Below are 18,306 nucleotides of genomic sequence, written 5' to 3'. Positions count from 1 at the left end.
CCTAAACACATGGTTTTATTCTAACACATACAGCCGTCACTCCTTTCAATTCGACTTGTGGCTTTAGCAAGTCTAGCAGAGCTGTCATAATCATATGCAGTGCTGCTGACCACCAAGTGTGTCACAGCAGCCTCGGCCTCCTTGAGGTTTCTACACAGAGTGACAATGTCAGATAAAATATTCTCTCTTCCCTGCCAGTGCCTGATACCTCAGTGTCATGCAGTGAGAAGAGTTAAAGCAGACAGCGTTGTCTTTTCCCCTCAGGCCCTTTTCATCTGTGTGCATAAGATAAAACAACAAAGTAGAGAAGCCTCCCTGCAAGACAAAAACTCTGCTCCTTGATCAGCTCACAAGGGCTGATATGAATAACTGCATGGTGATAAGTAATAAAACATTGAATATGGAACACCAATATCAATAAAAGGGGGAGTGATACGAGACCTCATTTACACAAGATGAGGTTGACTGTTGCGTTTCACGGAACGAACCGGAAAGCGAAACCGATTTCTGAAGAAAAAACAATTAAAATTCAGAAGAGAGGAAGAAATATGTAATATGTTTGTGCACGTAGTTTCTTTTGCAGGATGTTCAATATTAGCAGTGGAGGAATAAATTGCACTAGTAGTTTATTTATCTTTTTTTGTCTTAACTTTTATCTAAAGGCCCCGTCACACATATCTGTATGACAGAAACGTATGCCGGCGCATATGAAAATGTATCAGAGTCCAAATACGTCCAACTTTTCATCGGATCGGAAAAGTGAACATATACAGATACGTATGTCTAACCTATTGATAGAGTATCACTTATTAATACAAAATGTATCAGACGAATGCCCAACGAATGCATAACATATACAACAATATGGCATATACAAAATATCGGCAACACGCTGGTGTACGTAGATATAAGGTAAGGTATAAGTGGTATTCGTTAAGAGCTCACTGTGTTACGCTGGGGTGCGTTGTTGAACGCTGATGTTTTGAGCATGTTCAAAATTACCGGACGTACCCGACGTGTGCTTCATAAGATATGCAGACGTTACACATACATTACGTTACGTTAGACATACGTGAATACTTACCTACGTAAATATAGTACGTAAATACCTACGTGAATACGTTAGAGGTACGTTAGATATAGGCTATGTCGGCTGACGGTGAACCCTACAGCCAATGTATTGATAACGAGTGGATAACCTATTCCTACCCTATGTTAGGGTTATGCCTGACGACGGAGTAACTTGTTAAACGTGTTTCTACAGTACAGCTAGCGTTCAGCTGCTCTTTTTTATATTAATATTTTTATATTAACAATGAATCAAATGACTATGTCTAATGTGAAATGACTCCCTGGTAGTGAAAAACCTTTACAGAGAATTATCCCTTGAGATCTAAAGAGCGACAGGGACCACCAAAGGTGTCAGTATAGGCTCATTTTATAACTAAAACCTTGTTAGCTTGTTTATTTGTACTGTGCATGTTAATCAGAGAAGAAGAACATGACACAACTGTACATGGAAACATTTGTAATAATCTGTAAATTGAAGAGTAAAAAGCAGCAAAGCTGGTTAATCAACCTGCTGTGTTGATAAACCAGTTCTGAGAAAATCCAAATGTAATCAGTCCAACAATTATGATTGAGAAAAGCAAACTAACTAAAGAAAAAAGCCAACCTCCTTAATATGACTTTATACCCTTCAGGAGTATTTGTACAAGTATAACGTATATTTAACGTATATTTAACAGCTGAATCTATAATTGTTATATTAAGGTTACAAATGTCACAGAACTTTCCTTCAGATTCTTTGAGCTGCTCTGTTCAAAACTGTCTGTCAATATTAAATAAAATACAAATGAATAGAAAATAGCTCAATACCACTGCAATAAATAGACAACAAATGTAATTTTCAAGAATCATTTTCTTCTGAAATGTGTCCATTATAACATTTTAAATAGCAAAAACAAAACGATTAAGCCCACAGCCACTGTGGAATTATGCATGTCTAAACTCATGCTGCCTTCTAAACATTAAAATAAAGAAATTAAAAAACTTATTTTCCAGTTACTAATTCCCACTCAGGATAAACGTTATGTTTGAATGATTATAAAAAGAGAAACACAACTCCAAATGAATGCTAATGTCACTCCATGTCTGCTGGATGTGTAAATAAGAAAACTTTTGCTAAGAAGTTTCCCTTTATAAATTTTATACAGGTTTATCAGTTTGTTATAATTACAGGATTGAACCAGGAAAGCCACCTTTAGATTTAAACTCAATGTCTTAGCCAAGATAGGCAGCAATAACAATGAGTTAGAGACTAACAACGTAAAGCTGACACCTAAGTGGCACCTAAAGATATCCTAAAAGCACTCCAAATGAATATATAAATGTATTAAACAAATTTGAAACTATCAAATAAATACAAAGGCCTAACATCAGATTGTAATATGCAGAAAAGCAATGACTAGCAGAACTGTGTCTGCAACTCTGGGTAGTATTGTTGGAGTAGTGGTGTTGCCTATCACCAGTAATGTGATTTAGACAGGAGGCTGTGACTGGTACCGGTAGTAGCTGCCACAATTTAATGATATACAGTATTATAAAACATATAATAATATGATGGACTTAATTTCACCTTTTCTATCAACCATAATAAGATATTGGTAACCATGAAGCCAATACTGTTTCACCAAGATCTGTAATCCAAAACTGGAGCAGAGAGACAGATGGGATAAAAAGACCGTCTTACATCACCACACATGTGACAGCAAACTGGCAACGTCAAGAAGCAGCATGAGTAATGGATCAATGCTAGAGGAAACACTGTAGACAGTTTTCAGTTTTCTAGTCGATGCATTTGATCCCAATATTGATTTTTCACAACATCCTATACAATTTGTTTCAGTACAATCCAAAGTGAGATATTAAGAGGCTGTTTCGACTCTACATAGTTTGCATGATGAATGCAATTTGGACCCTAAAGCACATTCATCCTTCTTAGTTGTGCAGCGGTTCAAATTCATTTAATCAGAATTGTATTCAATATTAATTCCTACCATTACAGCAATCTATACTGTTAGCCTCTGCTCAGATAAACAGACCAAAAGATTTTCTGCGATATTAAGAAGCCTTAAAGGTATTGATCGGTCAGGATTAAACTGCGGGCCCCACACTGGAGTGGTTCAATTAATAAGGGCCGTGGGGTCAGAAGCAAGGTCATTTATGCGTGTGTGGGGGGGGGGGGGGGGTCAACTAATTGTCTCGCACGGCCTACTTGCTTTCATTATAGCTCAGTTCAAACCACATTTTAGGATGCCAATCACGCAGGTGTGCAGAGGGCAATGGATCAAGGGAGCTGTGTAAATCTTCGCTTGACTGATGACACAGAGAGGACATGCAACATATTATCACATCAAACGTGTAGGCCTACATGTCACACTGTAATACTATAAGATTCTGGCTACACCTGCTGTAATGTTTGGTCCATTAATAGATTAGGCGATCAACAGAAAAGTAATCTGCAAAACCTGGAGAATCCATTGTTTAAACTTGGTTCAATGTGTTTAATGGTTACAGTCCATTAAAGCATAACCACTAGACATGCTATTCCACATAACAACACTCACAGAATACAGTTTGATAATAAACTAGACCACATCTGGTATTTGCCGTAAAAATGACATTTTTCAACACAAGTAGCAAAAGATTGTCTCATTAAGCAGTCAACGCGATGCGGAGATGAAGATGTTCGCTAGTGAGTGAGGAGCAACTGCTAGTTACAATATCATGACACACAAGAATGAGGACACCCAGGTGTAAGTTGGGGCAAACATTGTTGAGATAAATAGTGCAAGCCTCCTTGTGTATGGTAATTTATCATCATGATTTCCTTGATTTAGGACTTCTTAGACCCTGACAGCTGCAGTGACTGAACGTTGTTAGTGTATTGTGATGTATTACAAATGCACTTTTATTTGCCTGCTCAGGCACTGGGGATGACTTCCCAGAAGGTTGTATTGGTGCAAGTTAAATAAAGTAGAATAAAAATAGGAATTCAAGTTGTAAGCCTGCTACACTGAAGAAATCTGCAGCGTTTCTGATATATAGCCTATTCCTCAGGAACATCAATGAGAAAGTGCCCTTTACAAATCTCTTCACCTCAATGAAGCTGCTAAAATTATTAAATCAGAAAGTAAAAAAGCAACTATCTCTCCAGCTATCACTGCAGACGAATGAGGTATGAGGAAGACAGACTTTATGACAGCAATTACAGAGTCCAGTCCTTATCTCACCAAGAAATTGGCAGAGAAGGAGCAACATTTCTCACCAGCATGCCATTTCATTCTAAAAAGCCATGTCCTTTCATTGCGACAAATAAAACAATCTTTTGGAAAGTTTATATCGCATGGAAATGTATCAAAGTAAAATCGCAGGCTTTAAATCCACTGACACAGAACTCATTCCTCTGTGCACTCACTGTCCAACGGTCTATTTCTGACAGCACTCACTGTGGCGATAGATTTGCTAGATGCTGTCACATTTCAGAGGACGTAAGAGGAGAAAGAGGTCAACTGCCATCACCATTAAGTGTGTTGGAAATGCGGACGTGTTTCAGAACACATTAACAAATCAAAACAACTTCAGATTCAAGATTTGGGACGATGGACCAGAAACATTATCATTACTTGATCATGTGAACATAATAACTCTGATATCTTGCCGCTAAGCTTTAAAAATCAGTTTCGTGTTTCATGTTCAATCACCAGCAGGACGCCACTGAAACAGCACTGAGACATTGATGTGAGTACAAAGCCACTGGAGGACTGATAAGCCAAACTCCAGCAGGCTGCTGGCCACAGCCGCTGATCACTTGTGCTCCCTGGGTAGCTATCTGCATCACTACTAATCAGTTATAACACTGATGAGCACCCGGCCCTGCAACCCTGAAAACCAACCCCACATCAATTTCCTCACTCTAAATGCTCAGTAATCGAAGCCAATGGAAAAAACTAATTTAACTCAAATTTTATGACCATTTTGTGAGCCGCTAACATTAGTTCATTGGGTAATGGCAAAAAGAAGATTATATTGTTCTGAATTATAATATCCCCGAATGGTTACTAGAGCATGAGAAGTAACAACATGTGCACTTTCACCTACACAAATACACATTTATTTTGTTCTTTTTTTCTTCTCCATTCCCCCCAAGCAGCATTTCAAACTGTAACTGTAGGATGCTTCAAGACCGTAATACCTCAAAGAAGTTATAACCATGGGTTAAATTAGGCCAGAGCCATCAGCAGTACAGCTTCACCCCTCTGAATTGCTCATTTTTGTTTGAGGCAATATCTTCATCAGTCACTAGCCCCCCTGTAGTACAGACTGCAGTGTTTCCTTTTTATGTGGACCTCTGGAGGAGAACCTTAATAAAGCAGGGTTGTGCATCTTTGTTTGTTTGCAACACTTGTGCAGGGCTTGGGGGAATTGTGGTATAAACTATTTCAGCCACATAAAGCCTTAAGAGCCCTGCATAAAGGAAATACTGAAAGTCTATGATGCTGCAGTCGTATAATCATTATCCAGTGGTAGGTTGGTGTGGGGTACATCTGCAGACCAGAACATTGCTTCATGATGTTCTCACTCACACACAGTTGGTAGGATGTATGAATAAAAGTTTCATTAATATTTTTTTTTTGTATGTTCACCAACACTGAGCAAGCTGCTCCTGGATGTTAACAGGTGTTGTTGCTTGAGTTCAGCTCACTTCAATCAGGCAAACACAACCCTCACCAAACCCCCTACCCGATCTCCTAGAAAGCTCTAGTGTACTTCATCAAACACTCTTTTGTTAAGATTATTTTCAAAAGAAATGTTCTTCTCTAATATGAACTGAAGCTCAACACAAAGGGAGAAAAGCAAACCAACACCTGCTGAATCTGATATTATTAATATACTGTATATACCAAGTAAAAACAGCCTCTAATGTTGTAAAAAAATATTTTAAAAGATAGTAGATCATTTTGTTTCACCACAGAATACACACGTATATGTAAACTAGCATACAGGCTACGATATGGCACAGACATTAGTCTACGTCATGGAGGAAAATTAAATAGGTACAGTATCAGGGTGCCCTAAACTCTCTGGTGATTACCTCTGCCAAGGAGATTACAGCCATGTGTGTTTGTTTGTTATTTAGGATATCATAAGATATAGGATACATTTGCAATCAGATTTTAATCATATCTGGTGGAAGTTTTAGTCACCAAACAAAGACTGCCTACAGTCCATAGATTACAAATGTTTAACCATTTGCAATTATCAAAGCTGTATTAAAAGAAAACTCTATGGATTGTGCTCCTTTGTTGATTGTTGGATACATTTGCTCTTTGTGATTTCCTGTTTCACCTTGATTGTATTGTTAAAATATAGCTGCTACAAATTTGGGCTGATCAACATCGAACAATTGACATCATTTTATTATATTTATTGAAAACATTACGTGGTTTTTTTTTTCGAGAATCTCTACTAAATTAATATTTTCTTGATTCTGTATATAATGTGTAGGCCAGGATAAATCACATGAATACACTAACTAGCCTAAATACAGAAGTTAGATGTTTTTCAGTTGAGCAGTATAAGTGTAATATAAATTCTGCAGTGTTTGTGGTTTTTGATCACCTTTGGCAGTATAGGAGGCAGTCTCATTCAGTCAGACCCTTATATCCACCACATCAGTTATGTGCATGTCTGTTTTGTGATTCAGTATCGAGTTTATGGTGATTTCATGCTATTGCTGGCTCTTGTGTTACTGCACAGTACACGATTGTATCAGAAAAAACTGTAGGCTACAGCAGATCAGGTTCCAAATGGTCTGAGCAGGTAAATCTGTACATCACAGTCTAAGAGAGTCCACCTGCCTGTTAGCGTAAGGGTGATATTGACTGAGAATGTCCAGCACTGCTGCTGCTTCTCACACATTTAAAAGCTCAAGCAGGCCTGCAGCCAAGAGGTCTGTACTAAACAACAGCTTAGCATTAAACTCAGCCGACGCGTCTCTCTGCCCCCATTCTGCAAGGCCTAGGATTTACTACTGTATGGACGAGTAATCTGACTAGAAGGGTGCACACATGGACCATCTGCCGCCGCGTGCAGCACGGAACAAGCGCGTCTCTACTGACTGACATTTACTGTAAGGTTACATCGTGTGTGCCGGTAGGGTGCATGCTCACCATTAAGTTGAAAAGGTAGTCCGCCCTGGGACAGCAACTTGTAACATCATTTTGGAGAGTTTCATATGAGAGCTGAGAAGTGTCTCGCTCTCTGGGGGATATTGACAGCTGAGCTGGTCTATGCGCACACAGGAGGAAACATGTTGCTAAGGTAATGTGATCAGACGCGGAGTGAGGGCTGAAGGCGTGCCCGCGTGCCTGCCTGCAGAGGAGATGGCCCTCTGGGGAGGAAGGGGGGGCGGGGATACAATCTGCCTGATTGATTATTTAATTAGGCCTAACTAAATATTAATTAGTTAAACCGAGTCATTATCTTGTGTAAACAACTGAAGCTCTCAGTGAATACATTTTTTTTATATGGTACCTGTGGGGTGAACAAAAGCAGACAATAAGAACTACAACATTTTTTAACACGTTTAATGACTGGATTTGTGGCTATTTCATACATTAGCTAGTCAATAAATACACATTGCTGTAATAGTTTGCCATGCAGCTCAACTGCTTTGGCTTAGAATTAAATGGAGATTACACTATCGCTAATGCAACCATTCAGAAATGTGTATACTGTAAATACTAGTTTTTCATGTTACACTGGATTAAAGGAATCAGTTTGACATTTGTGGAAATGTTTTTATTTGCTTTCTTGATAAATATTAGATGAGATTTATACCTCGCACATGTCTGTAGTGTAAATGTGAAGTTACAGCCAGCAGCTGGTTATCTTAGTTTAGCAGAAGGATTGGAAGCAGGAGGAAACTAGTCCGTCCAAAGGTATCAAAACACATTATAGCTCATGTGTTTAATCTGCACAAAAACTGTGTGTGTAAAAAACAACAATTCATTGTTTTTACGTGGGGATATGTGACAGACTATTTCTTGGGTGGGTGCAGTATAACTTCCTGGAGTTGTAATCACAGTAAGACTCCTTTAAAGTCTAGATACTCTGCAAACTAAAGAAATTAGATATAACTTAATTAGTTAATTAGTGAGCTTTAGAGTTACCAGTAGGCAGGCTTTGTTACATTGGGACATAGCCAGGAATCTGCATTATAGCATTATATCGTACATGGGAGTGGTATCGATCTGTTCATACTGTACTCTGGACAATAATGCTTTCAAACGTATTTCCCCAAATGTAGAACTGTTTCCTTTAAATATTGTTTTTTTTTTAAAGAGGACATATTGTGAATAGTGCTTGTGCACATACATTTGGTAATCTGTGGTACCAACCCACAAACTGTAAGATAAGACAACCCACTAATTATTTTGTGTGCTGCTTAGATCAGAAGACATGGTGCACCATATTCTTTTCTTAAAACATTACGGGCAGACTGGGATTTTTTCGGAGCGAGGCTTAAAGAGACATGCGCTAAAATTAAAATGTTTCAAGACAGAGGTTAAATACATGTATATTCAGACACAGTGCGAGAAAAATAATGATGTTTTTTTTTTATATTAAAGTATGTAAACATGTTCTAGTGGAAAAAAGGCACATGTCCCCTTTAAGATGTATAATATCACAGTTCACTTCTTCATTACATGTTCTTCCTTATGCACAGGCAGCAAGAGAGTGATTCCATAGTGGTATTGCATTGCATTCATATCATATTTAATGTTTATTTGAGCAAGGAATGTTTTGACAGCTTGTTCATGATGTTTCTTTTGCCATGACCTACATCCCTTTCACTATACAGCTTCATTCACACCAGGGAGCTGCACTGCAATCAGTCTTGTACTGGTGGTTGCTGAGCAACAGTATAAGTAAGGGGTTAAGTGCCTTGCTCAAAGGCTATTCGGTGGTAGTTGCCGAGGGGAGAGGAGAGTTTTGGTCATTTACATTTCCCAGCCCGGATTCTTCCAGCTGGCCAGGGATCTAACTTGGAGACTGTCCATTCATAAGCCTGTTCCTGGACATTTAGCTGACACTGTCTGTCCAGGAAATGTACCTAAGAAAGTGAGTTTAGTTATTCAGAGAAACGTCTTTCATTCAATCAGAATTAATTTGTTCATGTCACGTTACTACAATAAAAATAAAGAGCTGATTTTCATGTGCACATGTCCAAAGCACTGACATCATTCTTTGACCTACTTTTAAGACCCACCAGTGGAGAAACAGAGCGAGATGACAGATGTTTTCATAAAGGTCACTGGTTTCTGTTACTTTTCTTGATTGTTTGCTCACAGTAGGATTCACACATTTCATTTTTTACAAGTAGATATTCCTCCTTTTGCCCTCTACAAGCTTTCAACCTAGAGAAGCTCTACAAATAATAGTCTTGCCAGTAGTCAGTTTCAAATAATTTCAGGATCAATTTTAAGATGACTGTTCTTGTCAAAATACATCAGTATGAAGCACCTGCCTGACCTTAAGATTTGACATACTCTATCTCCTAAGCTTAGCCTGGTGAAAGACATTTAAGTTCTCAAGTTTGCTTTGCTTCCCCGCTGTGACTAGATTAACGAGCTGCCCTTTTGCTTGTAGCATTGGCCATATTTCCTGCAACTTTAGGTATCTTCATTAGATGTAGAGATATTGACCTTCAGTGCTTTTATGAGGATGCATAACAGAGAAAAGCAAGCATTTATCTATATAGCTCTGCAAACTATTCTCATCATTCCATATCTTCCTGTACTGTACCAAGTCCATGGCTGGTGTGTTGTATTGCACTTTGAGTTCCTATGTGAAGAAATCATTTTACATCTGATTCCTATTCCTAACAATAAAAAGACATTTACAAGCATTGTAGTAAACGTGTGACTGCATCCAACACATTATCTCTGTGTCTTAAAACCTCCTTATCACCAAAAAATAAATGAAAGACACTTAATTGTACTCCAATAAAATGTAATGATTCCGATTATACGAGGACTTATTTGGCCTGTAGTGTTAAAATATAATTAAATGGAGACCAGCTTTATGTACTACTTGATCTAAACAGCATATCCTTTATTCCAACATACTAATAAAAGGTGTAGGGACATTAAAATTAATATATTTCAATGATTGCAAAGGTTTGCCGGTCATCTGGCGCATATAAAGTCAGAAAATGTGCAATAAACAGAATTTATTGAATTTAAATTGGTCTCTTTTATCAATTATCTTTAAAAGAATTAAGTAAAATTAAAATAAATCGGCAGAGAGTCGACAATAACCGATCAGCAGTCATATCTGGTACTTTTTAGCACCTTGCTGTAGGTTAGAAAGTCTGTTGGCTTGAAGTACTTTACAACAGTATGTGCTGACTCAACAACTTGTTAATCAAGCCCGCAGTTATGCACACACAGTCAGCTGCATGAAGCCCGCTGAGAAATCCTGGGATCCCTCTTGAATATAGATATAATTAGATTGTTGCACAAGAACTTGCTGGATGAATTATGAACTGAGGCACACAGTGTACTGTATGTTCACTAAAGAGAATGTAAGTGATGCTGAAGTGTGCCGTCTAAACAATATGGCATAGTAAAACAGTATAAAGACTGAGGTTTGACATTCAGAGGTTCACACATTTCTACCTACATTGTGGCTTGTTTGTAATGTAAATAGCTGAACATTCAAAATTTCCAATATCTCAGTTTATTATCATCTTTCCCGCTATACTGTCAGCTTTTAACTGTGACAAGCAGTACAGTTCTACAAGAACATATCCTACAAGAGCTTCCAGCTCAGAATGTCACATTTTTACGTTAACAAATTAATTACTGATTCAGAGGTAAAATGCCATGTTGTAATTGCCTGGAAACTTAAATGTTTGAGGTGATAACATTAAAATGGTATATTTCATACATTTTCCGAAGAGTTTCAGAGATTAATCAACATTTACATGTAGCAGCACTTATTCTGCCCCTGAGTCATGCGACCTTTACCGCTCTCTTACAGTAACTGCATACAGCAGGGCTCTGGGGTAAACGCTGCTGTGCTGTATGAAGCGTATGCTCATTTTATACAAATGCAATATATTATCCAGCAGTTCCCCAAACGGACTCATAAAGAACATATTCCCATCAGGTTTGGAGCAAGAAAACATGTACAAAATGAGTAATTGCTGCAAACAGAGGGAAATGAGTCTGTGTTTACACAGTTAAGAAAATCTTAACAGCCACACAGCAAACACATATGATCACAGATACCACAGAGATGTTGTGAGACGTGCACCATGTGCTGAAAAAGTGAACAATATCAAATATGAGAGCAACCGCAAACAAATGGCTTCATAATCCTGGCAATTATGGATGGAAATTGTACCAAAATGGTGTCTGTGTATCCTAACCTTTGCACATTTCCATATCTTTTTCACAGTAATCAATCATAGTTGTATTGGAAAACATGAATTGTGATTGCATATTGCGCTTTGCTGTTTGATAGATTGCTCTGGGTCGAGATGATAGAGAAGGGAGGGCGCTCGAAACAAGGACACCGCCATCTTTCTCTCTTTACCTCTGGGATTTAAATATTAAACATAAAGGATGGCAGATTATTATCTCTGTCACCTTGCCTTAAGCAATGATATTCTGTTTTTACAGTGCCATGAAGTACCTGTTGTGTCACATATTAGTGTGATTTCAGGTTCTCTGAAATGTTTATGAGCCAAGTGAGTTAAGGCACAAAGCACAGAGAGGTGTTTCTTCAGGCTCATAAGCATTGGTTACGGTCTGAAATAGTTAGTGTGAAGTGTGTTTAAATTAATACTGTAATGAATTAGATTGTTTTTATTAAAACAACTCTGAATTTAAATGTACTCCTTATGCAGATTTCTGAAGGTCTGCAGAGAATTTGGGTCAGTCATTTACAGATAATGTGAAATATATTGTGACATTTCGAGGTAAAAAGGCTCTTAAAGTTCTTGTGTTTTTGTGTTGGCCTCATTGTGTTACATCTAGAAAATGATTTTTGCACAAAACATAGCAACAACATAACATTTTCTGTACTTTATCCTAGTTATTTCCGGAGCAAATATTTGTCCTTGGGTCCACACAAAAGACAAGACAAGACATTCTAACATCATATTCCGGACAATCCACAATAACAACATACATGATGCTAAACCTATTTTTCTTAAATACTCTTAACATTTAATATGAAAAGCAAAATTCTGCCTCACACGTAATTCAGGTCACATACCAAGTTTAAAGTCAGTAAAAAAATAAATAGATTATCAGCATGTTGTATATTTGATGAAAAGTACATAATCAAATGGTTGAAACGGAGAAGAACATGTCTCTAACAAACCACAGCTCTGAAAATAGCTCGGGGAAGTGACAATACAATCAATGCTCAGAGGTCAATCTACTTAGAGCTAGTAAAAATTTCTAGTGAGTGCTGGTAATAGAGTAAGTGTCACATGCGGTCCTGGTAAGTGCAGACTGAAGGTTACAGCATTTAAACAAAGCTCAGTCCTGCACAATGCCACACGTTCAGTCTGTCATAAACAATTACCGAACAATGACATTGTGTATTTTTGTTTTATTTCTTCTTTATTTTTCCCAGATTCTTTACATTTCACCATGTGCATGTTAGACATGCCAACACGGCACATTTCCACCAAGAAGAGCTCATATGTTCTATTTATTGGTTTTAGTCCATTTCCATGGCAACATTATCAGCATTATTCTGCTGCCTTCGCTCTTCATTACAACAGAGATTGACATGACATACCAGGGTTCATTCAATCCACTCAACTTCTAAATTGAAGACTATTTATAGATGTGCAAAAACATTTTCAAATTCACAACTTCTCTATAAAATAATGAAATGTTTTTCTTATGTGTTTCAGACCAGACATACAAAGCAGCTTTGAGGCGATAGCCGTTTTGAAAAACGAAATGTGGGTTATCTTAAATTCCACAATAGCATAAGGGAGATATAGTTAGAGACTTGACTGCTGTGGCCATAGACTAAGATGTGTAATATTCTAAACCACTTTAGCAAAAACTTGTTTTTACAAACTTTATTCAGCAAGCTGGCTGATGGATTTCACGGCAGTTTAAGGAAAGCTACAGTCAGAGGCATCATATTACAAGTATCAAACTTTGTAGTGTCCTAGGAGAGCTATATGAAATCCTCAAAGCCAGAACAACATAAATCATCACAGAAGCACTAGACATATCAGTTACTGAGCTGAGCTCTGCTCTCACATGAAAGTCCATGCTGGAAAAAAATGAGTGAAGTAAAAATGTCACCTGCCTATACTGGTGTGTTCTCTGGCTGTGACCTCAAAGTATTTCCATGGCTTCATCTACCAAAAACTAAACAAAAAACCCAGAAAGGATACTGTACCATATTCTCACATCATCTTATCTCATAGAATTTCCAGCATATCTTATATCTTTATACAAATATAAAATTAAATATATTACCAATATCCCTGACGGGCTAAGTGAAGATGATACCCACCTCCTAAATATCTCGATGGCAGCGAGTAAAAAGGCTAATGCCATATACTGGCTTCAGAAACGTTTTCCCACTGCTGGCATCTTTATCAATGTTGTTAAACACCTACATCTTCTAGGACAGATTACCTACTCCACACGACTCCGCATAGAATCTAGAGAACAACGGTGGGGAAAATGCTTATTTAGCCAATGAGACAGATCTTTCATAACTATCGTATGTACCGCGTGCAATATTTTATTTCAAATCAGCCTTTACTGATCATCCCATGGCCTCATATTTGTTTTTCATTATATTTTTCGCTCACTGTACTTGTAAATATTCATAAGAATTTTAATTTTTTTAAATGATAATACTAAGATGAGCATTGGCAGCACAGTCATTTGTTATGAATGTGGGAGGGTAAATAGGACCCTTGCTTAATTCCCTTCTGTGGTTAAATCCAGTTTAGCATTAGCTGCTCACTTTATAATTGAATTAAATGTCTATGAGATGTTTGTCCTTTTCAGGGTTTTAATTAGACAAAGCAATTAGGAATACATTTCTTACAGTTGCTTATTAAACCATTTCTACCTCTAATTCCAATACACAACCTTTGCAAAACAACTTTTATTTTGGCCTCAACTCAAGCTCATTTTTAGCTTTGTTTTGGCATCAGCTTTAGTGTTCTGCAAAAACACTTTCTTTAATGGAATTCAATGCAACAAAAGAAACATGCCAAGAGTCCCCTGTAACCCAAACCAGCTCTGGGACTGAATTTACTGTAGCATCCATCCTGTGTTGCTGTAGGGCCTATTCTCTCTGCCTTATGCCCCTTGTTTCCCATATTTCATTCTACATTGCATTCATAAAAGTAAGCTTGAAGTTTTCAAAATATTATAAAATATGTAGTCAGCCATGACAACCTCCTCGTTGTTATCAAGGGATGCATCCTTGTGCTGTTGGCTGTACCAACATTGTATATTCATTGTTACTGAGTGGTACTGTTGCAGCTAGTGATGCTCTGAGGAGTTCAGCTATGCAACCTACCATTTCACCATCTTTTAAAGTGAAAATGAATAGGTGGGGGATCTGAATGCAAGAACATGTGCTTGTTGTTTTGCAGTACTGGCCTGAGGTCACTTTTGGGAGTTCACTGAAGGTCACTGTTGCACATCAGAAATAGGGGAACACAATGAGTCTCTATTGGCATGTTGTTGTTATGATAATTATAAAGATGACAGTGAAATAAACATAATCACTCAAGTCCATACAGATTGTAAAAAAAAATAGCTCCATGTAAATAGTTTTGTATTTATTGAATTTAAACTTAACACGCCCTGAGTCAAGTTTTGTGTTTCAAGAATTATGGAAATTAACTTTTATTGTTGTGGTAAGTCTGTCACTCTTATAGCAGTAAACGGGAAAACTTGATGGACGGTGGGTAGCATTTACATCTTCAACTTTTCACCCTGAGATCTTGTCAGTCTGTAACTGAATATAGAAAATGATACTGATATAACATTAGATGTCATTTTGAATGTGTCATCTGCCGCTTAGTCTTACTTTTCTTTGCAGGAATCACACCTCTACAAATCTAAACTTGTCTCATTACTTGCACAAAACTAAATGAACTCCACTTTTAATTTAAAGTGTTATATATATGTAAAGCCATCCATAAGAACGTATCCCTGACATTTATCCTGACCTGCACGTCTAATTCTACTTCAGATTCTCTTATTAATATTAACCCATGTAACCCATTAGCAGAAAGAGCGGTTTCAGATAGCCTTGAGTTGGTGAATACACTTTTTTTTCTTTAACCGATGAAATACATTTTCTTTGCAGCCTTTCTATTAAAAGGAAACATAATAATTGGAGCCATAGGATTGGAGGAAAAGGATTAAGCACAACCTCCTTTTGACCCAGTTATCAGTCGACCTGGTCTCCCTCCAACTGAATCATTACTTCTGTGCTGTGATCCAAACCAAACGCCACTACTGTCCATTACCCACAGGTGTCTTCAAGTCACTACTGACTCAGCTCGCTCTAGCTGTAATTCCCTTGATATGTTCTGTGATGGTAATTGGATGGGGAGTAGCCATGACTCAGAGTGGTCGGAACATGAATCAAGTTGGACGGAGCATATCTTTGTACACAGCGACAGCCACAAGGTCACCGCTCTCGGATACCATAAGTATGTTTTTTTCTTTTTGATGGGTAACGACAGTACTAAAACTTTTACTGTAACGCTATTATGACGGCTATTTTGATTTCCGGCGCTGCATCCTCACACTGCTTCTGGCTGAGGACAAACTGTGTGACAACGAAGTGTTCAAAATGACAGAGAAAGTTGTCAATGTTTATTAACTGATGTGATTTACAACGGTCGTCATTGTTTTGTTGCGCCTGCCTCCAAAGACAGTATATTGTGATGGCCCTTTGCCCAATCCATTGCTGAGCACACGTATGAGGATGTGTTTCCGTCTGTCATTGTGGGAAATATGCTTATTCGCTTTCTTGCTGAGAGTTAGATGAGAGGATTGATACCTCTCTCATGTGTGTCTGGTATTGGCCAAGTAATAGTCCGGCACATAACCCCCGTTAAACCAAATGTTTCTTTTTTATGATTCAGTTTTGGTACAGATTAAAGATATATTGTGTTAATTAGTGAGCTTTAGATGTGCTGGTAGGCAGATTTTTATTACCTTTTGGAAAAGTTTCCTCCTGTGTCCAGTCTTTATGCTAAGAAATGCTAGCTGGCTGCTGGCTGTAGCTTTGTATGTTCAGAACTCTGGACCCCCTTTAACATCTCCTAAAACACTCTTTATTTTGTTTTATCACCATGATACCTTATGAGTCTTTTAATGAACGTATAGCGAATAAATATGATTTTTAATTACATAATGAAAGTCCCAAAAAGTAATAATAATGAAAAAGTCTATATGGATTTATTTTATTACTGTAATGGAACAGTAACATCACTATGTGAATTCACATATTTACATTTCCTTGTCTGTGAAGGACTTTCGTTCATGACTCGAGTAACTTATTAAACATGAAATATTTCCTTATTTGGTGTTTTATTGTAACATTGCTTTATAGTCACTTTTGTTTTTCGTCAACATCATCAATCACACATGCCCAGTTTGTGGCAACGGGAAAGACTTCCACTTCCACCGTTTTTAATGGTTTTAATGAGGTTAGAAAAAAAATATTATTTTCAAGCATACAAAAGGAGGCCAGCATCAACAAAATGACCATGCATGTAAAGATCCTAATATCCACGTTTGTAAATGAGAATACAAATTAGTATCAGAGCAAAAGCAATAATTAATATGACCCTGTAACACAGGGGTGGGCAATTAATTTTTACAAGGGGCCACATGAGAAACCCGATCTGTGTTGGAGGGCCGATTCAACAATAAATTGCTCAATATTCATTTTCTCCCATTGTAAAAAGCAGTACATTATATATTTTGAGTAGCTGCTACTGGTAATCAAAAGAATAACGATATTCTCTTCCAATAAATATATGAAATTGTGGAGTGGGTCAAAAAGGAAAATACTCCTAGAGAAGTAATAAACAGTAAAAACAATCATTACATCAGTATTCTTCACAAACCAATACTGAAAAGGTGTTTTACAGTATGTAAAGATAAGCAAGTAATCAACTTTATACAAAAAGCAATAAGTGCTTTTGATGTTTTTCAGTTCACTTTACTTGTTCAGTGAGAAACATCCAGTCTGTCTTGGGCTTGAACAAGTGCACTGAAATCTGGTTGAATGTCTGAGGTGGATATGTGCAGGACAGCTGACAGGTGATCATCAGTGATGGAGGATCTGTATCCTGGATCTGTTGAACTTCATCACTGAGAATGTCTATTCACATATGTAGGTAGATCCAAAGAGGACCAGAATCTTCTGAGCATGTCTCCTCATCTGTGGAAAGTTCTCCTCTTTCAGGGAAGAGTAAAACTCAGGCAGTGAGACTGACCTAAAGTGCTCTGACAGAAGTGTGTCAGACTGCAGGTCAATGAGCTGAACATCACTGGGTGCATCATCCACATTGCATGTAAATGGGGAAATGACCATGTGCATTTCATTCTCAACTGTTTTAAAGTCTTGAAATCGCCTCCAAAACTCACCATGCAGTTCTAACATGGATGAGTACCTGTGGAGGTGATCAGCTGATGGTGTGGCTTCCTTCAGTGTTGGCAAGTGGGTGAGAATGTTGTCCTCCATTTGGCTTGAGAGAAGCTGCAACTTTCTCATGAAAGCCTTCACTGCGCTGTACATTTCATGCACAAAAAGGCCCTTGCATTGCAGTTTGACATTTAGTTCATTCATTAGTGCAGTCACATCTACAGCAAAACCAAGGTCTGCCATCCAGTCTGCATCTGAAAGCTGTGGGACGTACTTTTCCTTTCTTCACACAGAAGTCTTGACTCTCTTCTCTCAGACACTCTTTGTCCAGGCTGAGCCACCTGACAGCGGCGTGGTAGCCTTTGTCACGATGTTCAGTCTCATTTTCCTCCAAAAGTGCAACAAACTGTCTGTCACAGTGCTTGACATCAAACAAGCTCTTGCCCTGATGAAGTTACAACATCAACAACATGGTTAATTGTTAGAACTGACTTACACAACACTTCCTGATGTATAATACAATGCAAAAATACCAATTTCTGTTCAGGGTTCATTTCT

General features: G+C 37.9%; 1 protein-coding gene across 1 annotated transcript in view; it reads right to left on the bottom strand.

The window, feature by feature from the left end:
* The window catches only part of eys (eyes shut homolog), a 150,420-nt gene extending 143,012 nt beyond the window's left edge, over positions 1–7,408 (bottom strand). The window contains 1 exon segment of the mRNA XM_029449390.1: positions 7,236–7,408. The gene's annotated coding sequence lies outside the window, so the exon portion shown is untranslated.
* Between the last annotated feature and the right edge of the window lie 10,898 nt (positions 7,409–18,306).

This window comes from Cottoperca gobio, chromosome 15 (genome assembly GCF_900634415.1).
Source record: "Cottoperca gobio chromosome 15, fCotGob3.1, whole genome shotgun sequence".
NCBI classification, from domain to species: Eukaryota; Metazoa; Chordata; class Actinopteri; order Perciformes; family Bovichtidae; genus Cottoperca; species Cottoperca gobio.
This window is presented reverse-complemented; position numbering and strand designations above follow the sequence as displayed.